This window comes from Stegodyphus dumicola, chromosome 2 (assembly GCF_044657685.1).
Source record: "Stegodyphus dumicola isolate Sdum_Otavi_A_Nest chromosome 2, ASM4465768v1".
In the NCBI taxonomy this organism is placed as follows: Eukaryota; Metazoa; Arthropoda; class Arachnida; order Araneae; family Eresidae; genus Stegodyphus; species Stegodyphus dumicola.
Window position 1 is genome coordinate 274558112 of NC_140769.1, and position 8464 is coordinate 274566575.

Consider the following 8464-nt stretch of genomic DNA (forward strand, 5'->3'; position numbering starts at 1 on the left):
TAAATACTTGTAAGAGCTTTCACTCAGAACAACGTCATTCTTAATTTTGATCTCATTATTGATAATTACACTTTTTCTGTATCGTCTAAAAAGAACAACACAACATTTGCTTGAGTTTAAATTTATCTTCCAAACCTCACACCATTTATTAACGCTGTCAACTTTTAACTGGAATTTTTCCATGGCGAGTAATGGGCTAAGTGAATCCGTAAGGACGACCGTGTCGTCTGCTTATTTCAAAATTTTACAGCCAAAAGGGCTTGACAAGTCCTTAATATAGATGTTAAAAAGACAGGAGGCGAGAACCGCTCCCTGTGGGACTCCACTATAAATTATTTCGCGAGAAATAGCATCTTGACTTGAAAAGTCCTGCGTTTAAGATAAGAAATAAGGAGCTGGATGAAACTGACTGGAAGCAGAAAATTGCTAAGTTTGTGGATTAGTCCTGGGTGCCACACTCGATCGAAAGCTTTTTCGAAATCGAGGAAGCACGCAGCGACTGCTTTCTTTTTCTGAAAATTATTTGCAACATATTCAACAAGGTTCAGAACTTGATGAATGATTGAATGTCCACTTCTAAAGCCAAATTGTGAGCTATCAATGAGATGAAGCCTTTCAAGGTGATTTGTCAGTCTGATTTTGATAATTCTTTCAAAAACTTTCCCCAAAGCAGGGAGCAGGCTAATAGGACGGTAGCTGCTGACCAATTTAGGATCTTTTTCCGGTTTGGGGATGGTCATAATTATACTATGTTTCCATTGTTGTGGAAAATATCTCAGTTTTATGCATGCATTAAAAATTTTTGTGAGCAGAACCAGTGGCGTAGCTAGGGTGGGGCAAGGGGGGACATCTGTCCCCGGGCGCAGCATCCAAGGGGCGCCAAATTGATGCTAGGAAATTTTTTAAAGAAATGTTTTCCATTCTTGGCACACAGAAAGGGGCGCAAATTCTTCAGTTGACCCCGGGCGCTGGAAACTTTAGCTACGCCCCTGAGCAGAACAATGCATTTTCTAGGAACAGCTTTGAGAGCATCATTACTAATTTCATCAAAGCCTTTTGCTTTTCGGACTTGTTGTTTAATTATTTGCTTAATTCTCTCGGAGAGGCGAGTTCAATAAAATTAGAGGGGTGCTGCCTTTCAGAGATTGAACTGCGTACTGAATTTCTTCTTCAAGCTCAGTGTTTTCTTCAGGGTGTGACTTGAAAACTTTTCCTGGCTCTTCAGCCATTAATTTTGCAATCTCAGCTTCTGAGTGGTGCGTGACAACCCACGTGTGATTAATAGGAGAGACGGATTGGTCCTGCTTGTTCTTAGAGACGGGGCAATCCTCCAGACCGAGTTCGGTTGTAAGAGCGGAATTCTTGGATATCAATTTTCCTATTTAGGTAACTTAAGTGTCTTCTGTCTTGAGGATTTCGGGATAACTGCCATTGTTTTCTGGCCCGATTTCTTCTTTTGATTAACTCTTTTATTGTAGTCGGGAGTGCAAGATGATTTATAGAACTTCTAGCAGAAGAGGCATTCTTAATAGCAATTTGCATTTTATGCGTAAGTAAGTAGACTTGATTTTCAATATCACCACAGTGATTAAAACTACAATTACAGGAATAGTCTTTAAGCTGGTCAGTGAATTTGCTCCAGTTAACTAAGAAATTTTCTTTAGGGGCGGGTAAATTCTGTAAAAATCAAAGCTTATCGGGAAATGATCAGACATCACATCTCCATGAACTTCCAGCAGAGGAGAAGTACTTATACACTGACTACCAATAAGTATTTGGACACCTGTGATAGAAAATAAAATCTAACTTTATTCCAAATCAGTAGTTGGTAGAGCCTCCACGAGAGGTAATTACAGCGTGGACCCTCCGGGGCATACTTTCCACAAGTCTTTGTATGACAGCTAGTGGTATTTTCTTCCACTCGGCTTGGAGAAGACATAGAAGTTCATTCACCGATTTTGTACGCGTGGTGCACCCCTGAAATCGGGATGCAACTCGTCCCAGAGGTTCTCGATAGGGTTCAGGTCTGTACTCTGGGCAGGCCAGTCCATTCGATGAACTCCATTGGCACCATACCAAGCCTTGGTTAACGTCGAAACATGACAACTGGCATTGTCGTCCTGAAAGTAACAGGGGTCCAACCCGTAAAACTGCCACAACGTAGGAAGCACATTGTCATCCAAAATAGTGCAGTAGGCATCGGAGTTGAGCTTACCATGAATGGTGACCAAAGGTCCCAGCCTATACCAGGAGAAATACCCCCAGACTATAATTCCACCTCCGCCAAACTTGATTGTTGGCACAATGCATTCTGGCAGAAGACGTTCTCCGGGCAGACGCCAAACCCAGCCATCCGAACGGTAAAGGGTGAACCTTGATTCTTCACTCCAAAGAACCCGTTTCCACTGATCTACGGTCCAATTTCCATGTGCTTTGCACCCCATTAACCGAGCAGCGCGGTTGGACTTTGTGATCAAATGCTTATGGGCAGCAGCACGACCATGAAAACCAAGCAGATGTGCTTCCTTACGGATGGTATTCATTGAAACAACACTCCCGGATGCCTGTTGAAACTCCTCGCGGATGAGGGCCATCGGTTGGGTGCGGTTCTTCCGAATTTCTCTGGACAGCACTCGTCGGTGTCTATCTCCCAGTTTCGTTGGTCTGCCGACTCGGGGCACATTCCAACAGTTACCGCTCACCTTCCACTTCTTAATCACATAGGCCACTGTGGATTTTGGGTACTTCAGATCGCTAGATATGTCCCTTAAGGATCGGCCACATTTGTGATACCCGATAATTATACCTTTCTCGAAATCAGAGAGCTCCAAACTGCGAGGCATCTTGCATGCCACTAAAGCCGATGCTGTTTACTACACGATATATACCGGCGGAGTCGTGACGTACCTTAGGACCGCAGATATCGTCATTTGCATAGGTGTCCAAATACTTATTGGTAGTCAGTGTATTTTTGAGTAGCACAATATCCAGAATTTCACCTGTGCCGTTATGATGCAGGCGGGTAGGAGTGTGAGGGGCAACAAGTCTAATATCATTACTTAGCAGATAGTTGTTCAGAATCCAGCCATTTTTATTGTCCGTCCTAGTATTCCAACTATGGTGTTTTGAGTTTAAATCTCCCGCAATTATCGTGGGATGATTTGTAGAAGAAAGTATGTCAAGATCGGAATTTAGGAGAATTCTATTCGGAGCAATGAACAGACAAACTTCATTCGTAGTACTATAAACAAGCATAGCAGTATTTTCAATAAGGCTAGTTGCAGGGAGGGGAATAACAGAGTGTTTTATATAATTTTTGATAAAAATCGCGGTTCCTCCACCTGTTATGCGTTCTGTCATTTCTGGCAATAGAGAAGCCTGGGAGTTTAATTTTGTCATTCCCTTTAAGGTGGGTCTCGTTAATTAGTATTATGTCAGTTTGATTTTTATCTAAAAAATCTCCGATTTCGTGGAGTTGATTTTTAATGCCTCTAGCATTGAAATAGCAAACTTTCAAAAAGCCGGCGTTGGCTGCAATCACAGTATTAATATCTTGATTTGAACTAAAATTCATAATCAAAATTAGTAAAGTATTCGAAGGCTTTCATGCCAACATCAGGTTTTGCTAATATATTTTTAGCATTTTTAAATTCATTGAATAATTCTTTCGCTTTTTTCACCTGTGTTTTGAACCAATCGAAAAAGGTGGGTGGGTCTTCAGTAGGTTTTTCCAAAGCCGAAGGCTAAACTTTAGGGTTAGCATTAACTAATGCTAATGGTGCCATGGCTAAAGCTTTATCAAAAATGTGCATGACAGGAAATGTATTTATAGACTGGTTGTTGTATAAAATAATTAATGTGTATGTTACCTTGCTTATTTCAAATTTTTATAAAATGTTTTAAGAATCTTTGGTGTGTTCGATTGATAACGCTCGTGGCTTGCAGGCCGTAGTTTGGAGACTTCTGTAGAATACCAACTGTCAGCTCTAAGTTTCATTTACTACAGTATTCGCCAATAAAGGCTTAACTCATGTAACTCATGTATATATGACGTATGTTTCGGGCTTATGGATTTTCTGTGTCAGTTGAAGTATCGTCCTCATAGCGTGCAAGGAAGAAATTTATATCATTGGGAAATCATAATGGAAAAATAAATACAGAATTGGTCCGGATAGACACCTATCGAAGCTAACTGTGATTGTCAAAGATGAAACCATCACTTTATTTGATTAAAAAATCTTCTTTTTCATAAAAATGAGTAGATGAGTGAGATAATTTCTCTGTTAAACTTTGACTCGTTGAAGGGCGGTGGTTACCTACAGTAACCACCTTTTCTATTGAACGTCTTACTCATCCTTGTGAGTGGTTTTTCAAAACTGGCCGTTTCTGTAGTTCCCTCGTAGCTCACTAGATGGCAATCAAGAAACCTAAGCCAGTAGTTGGTACAGCCATTCGTCTTCAAGAAAATAAGCATCAGCCATCGAAGACAACATCACGACGATGTGCATTCTGCAGCACCAAGAAAAAGCCTGTAAGAACAGTGTGGAAAAGCAGCACCTGCAAAGTTGGACTCTGCTTCAAAAAGAAAAACTTAAAACACTATTTCAGAGACTGATTTGGTTCTAGGAAAAAAAACCCACAGGAAAAAAGCCCACAGGAATATGGCTAACAGAATAATGCTCACAGGTATAAATGCTCACCTAGAAATATGCTCACATGGAAATAAGCCCACTGATAAATAAAATACGTAGAAATATCATTACATTAATCAATCAATAATTAATCCATTTGAACATCGTACACCTACTTGAAATTTTTAAAGAAAAATTATTATTTGATCATTTGAAAAAATTATTGGTCAAATGCTCATATTAACCTTTTCAGGGGCGGTATGTAAAAGAATGAAAACTATAATAAAGTTTTGCATGTACTGTAATATTTTATACCACTGCCCCCTGTACGACATTTTTTTCCCCTGTAACTGCCAATAGTTTATTTTTGTTTTTTTATTTATTCTATTTTTGCATACTTTTGATGTGTATCTATAAAAATTTATCTTTGAATGTAGTTATTTAAGTTTGGATCCCAAAAAAGTTCTAGAAGACCACAGTTTCCAATCGAAGTGTGGAATCATTATGAAGCAGCTTTCGAAAAATCTCCCCAAACAACAAATTCATTATTTAACTATAGCCATAAGGTACAAAATTCATTATTTAACTATAGCCATTCTAGTATGTGGTTTTTGTTTGACGGACTGAAAAAGATTTAGCCTGTCAACGTTTATTACTAGCTATTCTAAATACAGGGCGTTGTGAAGTAAAAAGAAAATATGAAAATTGGTAATTGCGAATCATGTAAGAAACTATGATGAAATGGATGATAAAATTAGATATTTACATCTATTAGCTAATATTCAGTAAGTTTGTAGAGACATTAGGTATTTTGGAAGCAGGAGATTTGAAAAATGAGCAAAGCCTTTACCGGAAATCGGAACTATGGACCTCTGGAATACGCGCCCAGCGTGCAGATCGCCACACCACGAAGGCATGCAAAGAAGGCCGGAGAAATACCTTATAAGTTTATGTGAAATATACATGATTTATATATAACAAGGTATTTTACGTAATTTAAATAATATAATTATTTCTATTTGCTTATTCTTCTAAATGTTTATATTATAAATTCTAAATGTTTATATAATACTTACTATTATTTTATTTTTTTAACAATAATTATTCGCTGTATATTGTGTTTCATTTTTCTTTCTTCCTCCTCTATTTTTCCCAAGTCAAAACGGGCCACTTGTTAATCTTACATAGCAACTAAATCTACACATAAGTTATGCAGTTTTTGATATATATATACCAAAGATTTTTTGGTAATTTAAATCATTTTTCTTTGAAAAATTTAAGTAGGTGTACGATGTCCAAATCGATTAATTGATTGATTGATTAATGTGAGGATATTTCTACGTATTTTATTTATCAGTGGGCTTATTTCTATGTGAGCTTTTTTCCGTGTGAGCATATTTCTAAGTGAGAATTTTCTCACGTGAGCTTTTTTCTTATGTGGGCATATTTCTGTGTCGACCTTTTTCCTGTGAGCATTTATACCTGTGAGCATTATTCTGTGAGCATTTTTCCTGTGGGCATTTTTTCGGTCACCGACTGATTTGTAGGAATGTGTTCTGTATGCGATGGTCACTGACACTAACCACCAGAAGTGGTCCGTTTTATCACTCGTCTTGGACAAAATATGTGTAATTGTCGCTAATAGTTTCATTCTAACACCTGATGTAGTAAATAAAACAAGACTTTTGCTATTTCCTGCCCCTCAAAGAGTTAAACTGATGAGCCTAGGGTGCCACACTCGAAAGAGACCCTGGGAAAAGTGTGATAAAAATCTTATAATAAAAGGAAATGAAACCAAATTTTTACATAATATGCCTTTATGTTTGAGAAATAAAAATGCATTAGAGGAGGTGCTGGATGTGACCTCCTCTCACATGTATACACAGTTCAACACGGTGTTGCATTTTCGTGTATGTTGCTCCCAGATTACACGTAGTAGAGTGATGAAGCGTGGTTTCACTTGTCAGGATACGTGGACTAGCGAAACACACGTTCATAGAGTAGTGACAACCAGGATGCAACCTTCCAGGAACCCTTTCAGTCACAGAAGATGGGCGTGTTTTGTGCATGACCCCATCGGCGCATCATCGGGCCAATTTTTTGACATTATTGTCACCAGTGAAATGTACCAGGCCTTTCTTCAGTTGATTTTTCCCGTTAAATCCTATGTGATATATCTGACTTCGAATCTAAAATTTCTGAGGAACACAAAAACCTTGTCTAAAACTTAAAGGTTTATTGAACTGGAACTTCAAAATGATGAAAAACTTAACATCACAAACGAAAACTTAACATCTTAGGTGGAAACATTCAAAATGCTTTAAACTATCAGCTATGCCGGCACAGTGAAGAACACTTTCTTTTAAAAGACAAAATCCATCTGTCCCTTTCGGCATATATCTCCATTCGCTGGATTCAGACTTCAGCTCCTACGTGTTTTGGACTTAAACGGCCGGACTGGAACTGGAACTGGACCGGATCAGGACTGGAACCGGAACAAGACGAGAACCGGAACAGGACGGGAACCGGAACAATCATCCCCTGGCTTCTCTCCCGGGCAGGTCTACTCTGGCTCGAACTGAAAATGAACTGCGCCGCTACCAAGGAAAGCACCTCCTTTTATTGATCGCGGTTGCCGTTACTACAGGCGATTATGCAAATATTTAACATCTTTATTAATTGAATCAGTTGGATGGTGAGGAGCTGACACTTCGCCTACCAGTAAGATGGGGCAACATGCCACACATCTGTAGCGAATTATGAACGCGATGGAGTCACTTTTCAATCTTTTCCAGACATGATCTCCCTTGAGTTTTTCCTATTAGATCGTCTTGAAGGTATTGCGTACAAGCATAAGCTACGCACATCGACGATTTGCGTTGGAACGTCCGTCGTGAAGTTCAAGAAGTGACGCCCAATACTCTGGCAGCAACATACTCGAACATGCAGCACCATGTTTAACTGCGTATATGGGTAGGGGGAGATCACTTCCAAGCACCCCTTTTAATGCACTTTCATTTCTCAACCATAAAGGTATGTCATGTAAAAATTTGAATTCGTTTCCTTATTTTATTCTAAGACTTATCACACTTTTCTCGTGGCCTCTTTTGAGTGAGACACCCGTTACAACGCAGACCCTGCGGACTCAATGATTCTGACAAGCTGCTTGGTTATGCTCAAGTTCTGGCGAAAACCGAACTGTGTACCTGGAGGACACCCACATGAAGTTGAGTTCTGGTGTAGATGATTCTGTCGTAAATTTTATTTAGTCCTGAGAGCAAACTGATCGGTCTATAACCTTCAGGCTTCGTTCTGCCTTTCTTCTGTTTTGGCAAACATGGTGATCTTGGCTGTTTTCCATGACGTACGAAAGCATTAACAGACGATGTACGACTCTTGCAAAGTTTGTTATGAAATTGATAAGTGTATGTAATCTTGTCAAACACAGGGGTTTTCAAATGTTGAGTTTTGTCACTATAATAGGAATTTCATTGGAAGTAGTGAGCTTCACACATTTATTTACAGTAGGGGGTGTTAGTTCATGCATAGATCATGTTATCTATTTCATCAATAATCTGTAGTACTGTAGAGACATTACGTTATTTCGAAGCAGGAGACATGAAAAATGAGCAGTGCTCTCTCCGGGATTCGAACCACGGACCTCTCGAATACGCGCCGAGCGTGCTAACCACGAAGGCATGCTAAGAAGGCGGGAAAATTACCTTATATACTCCCTCGAGAGACTGGGGATTAGGAGACCTACTCGCCAAATCCTGGTGGTGGAAAATAATCACCCACCGCCTTTTTTAGTTCGGGCGTCGCTATAGACTACT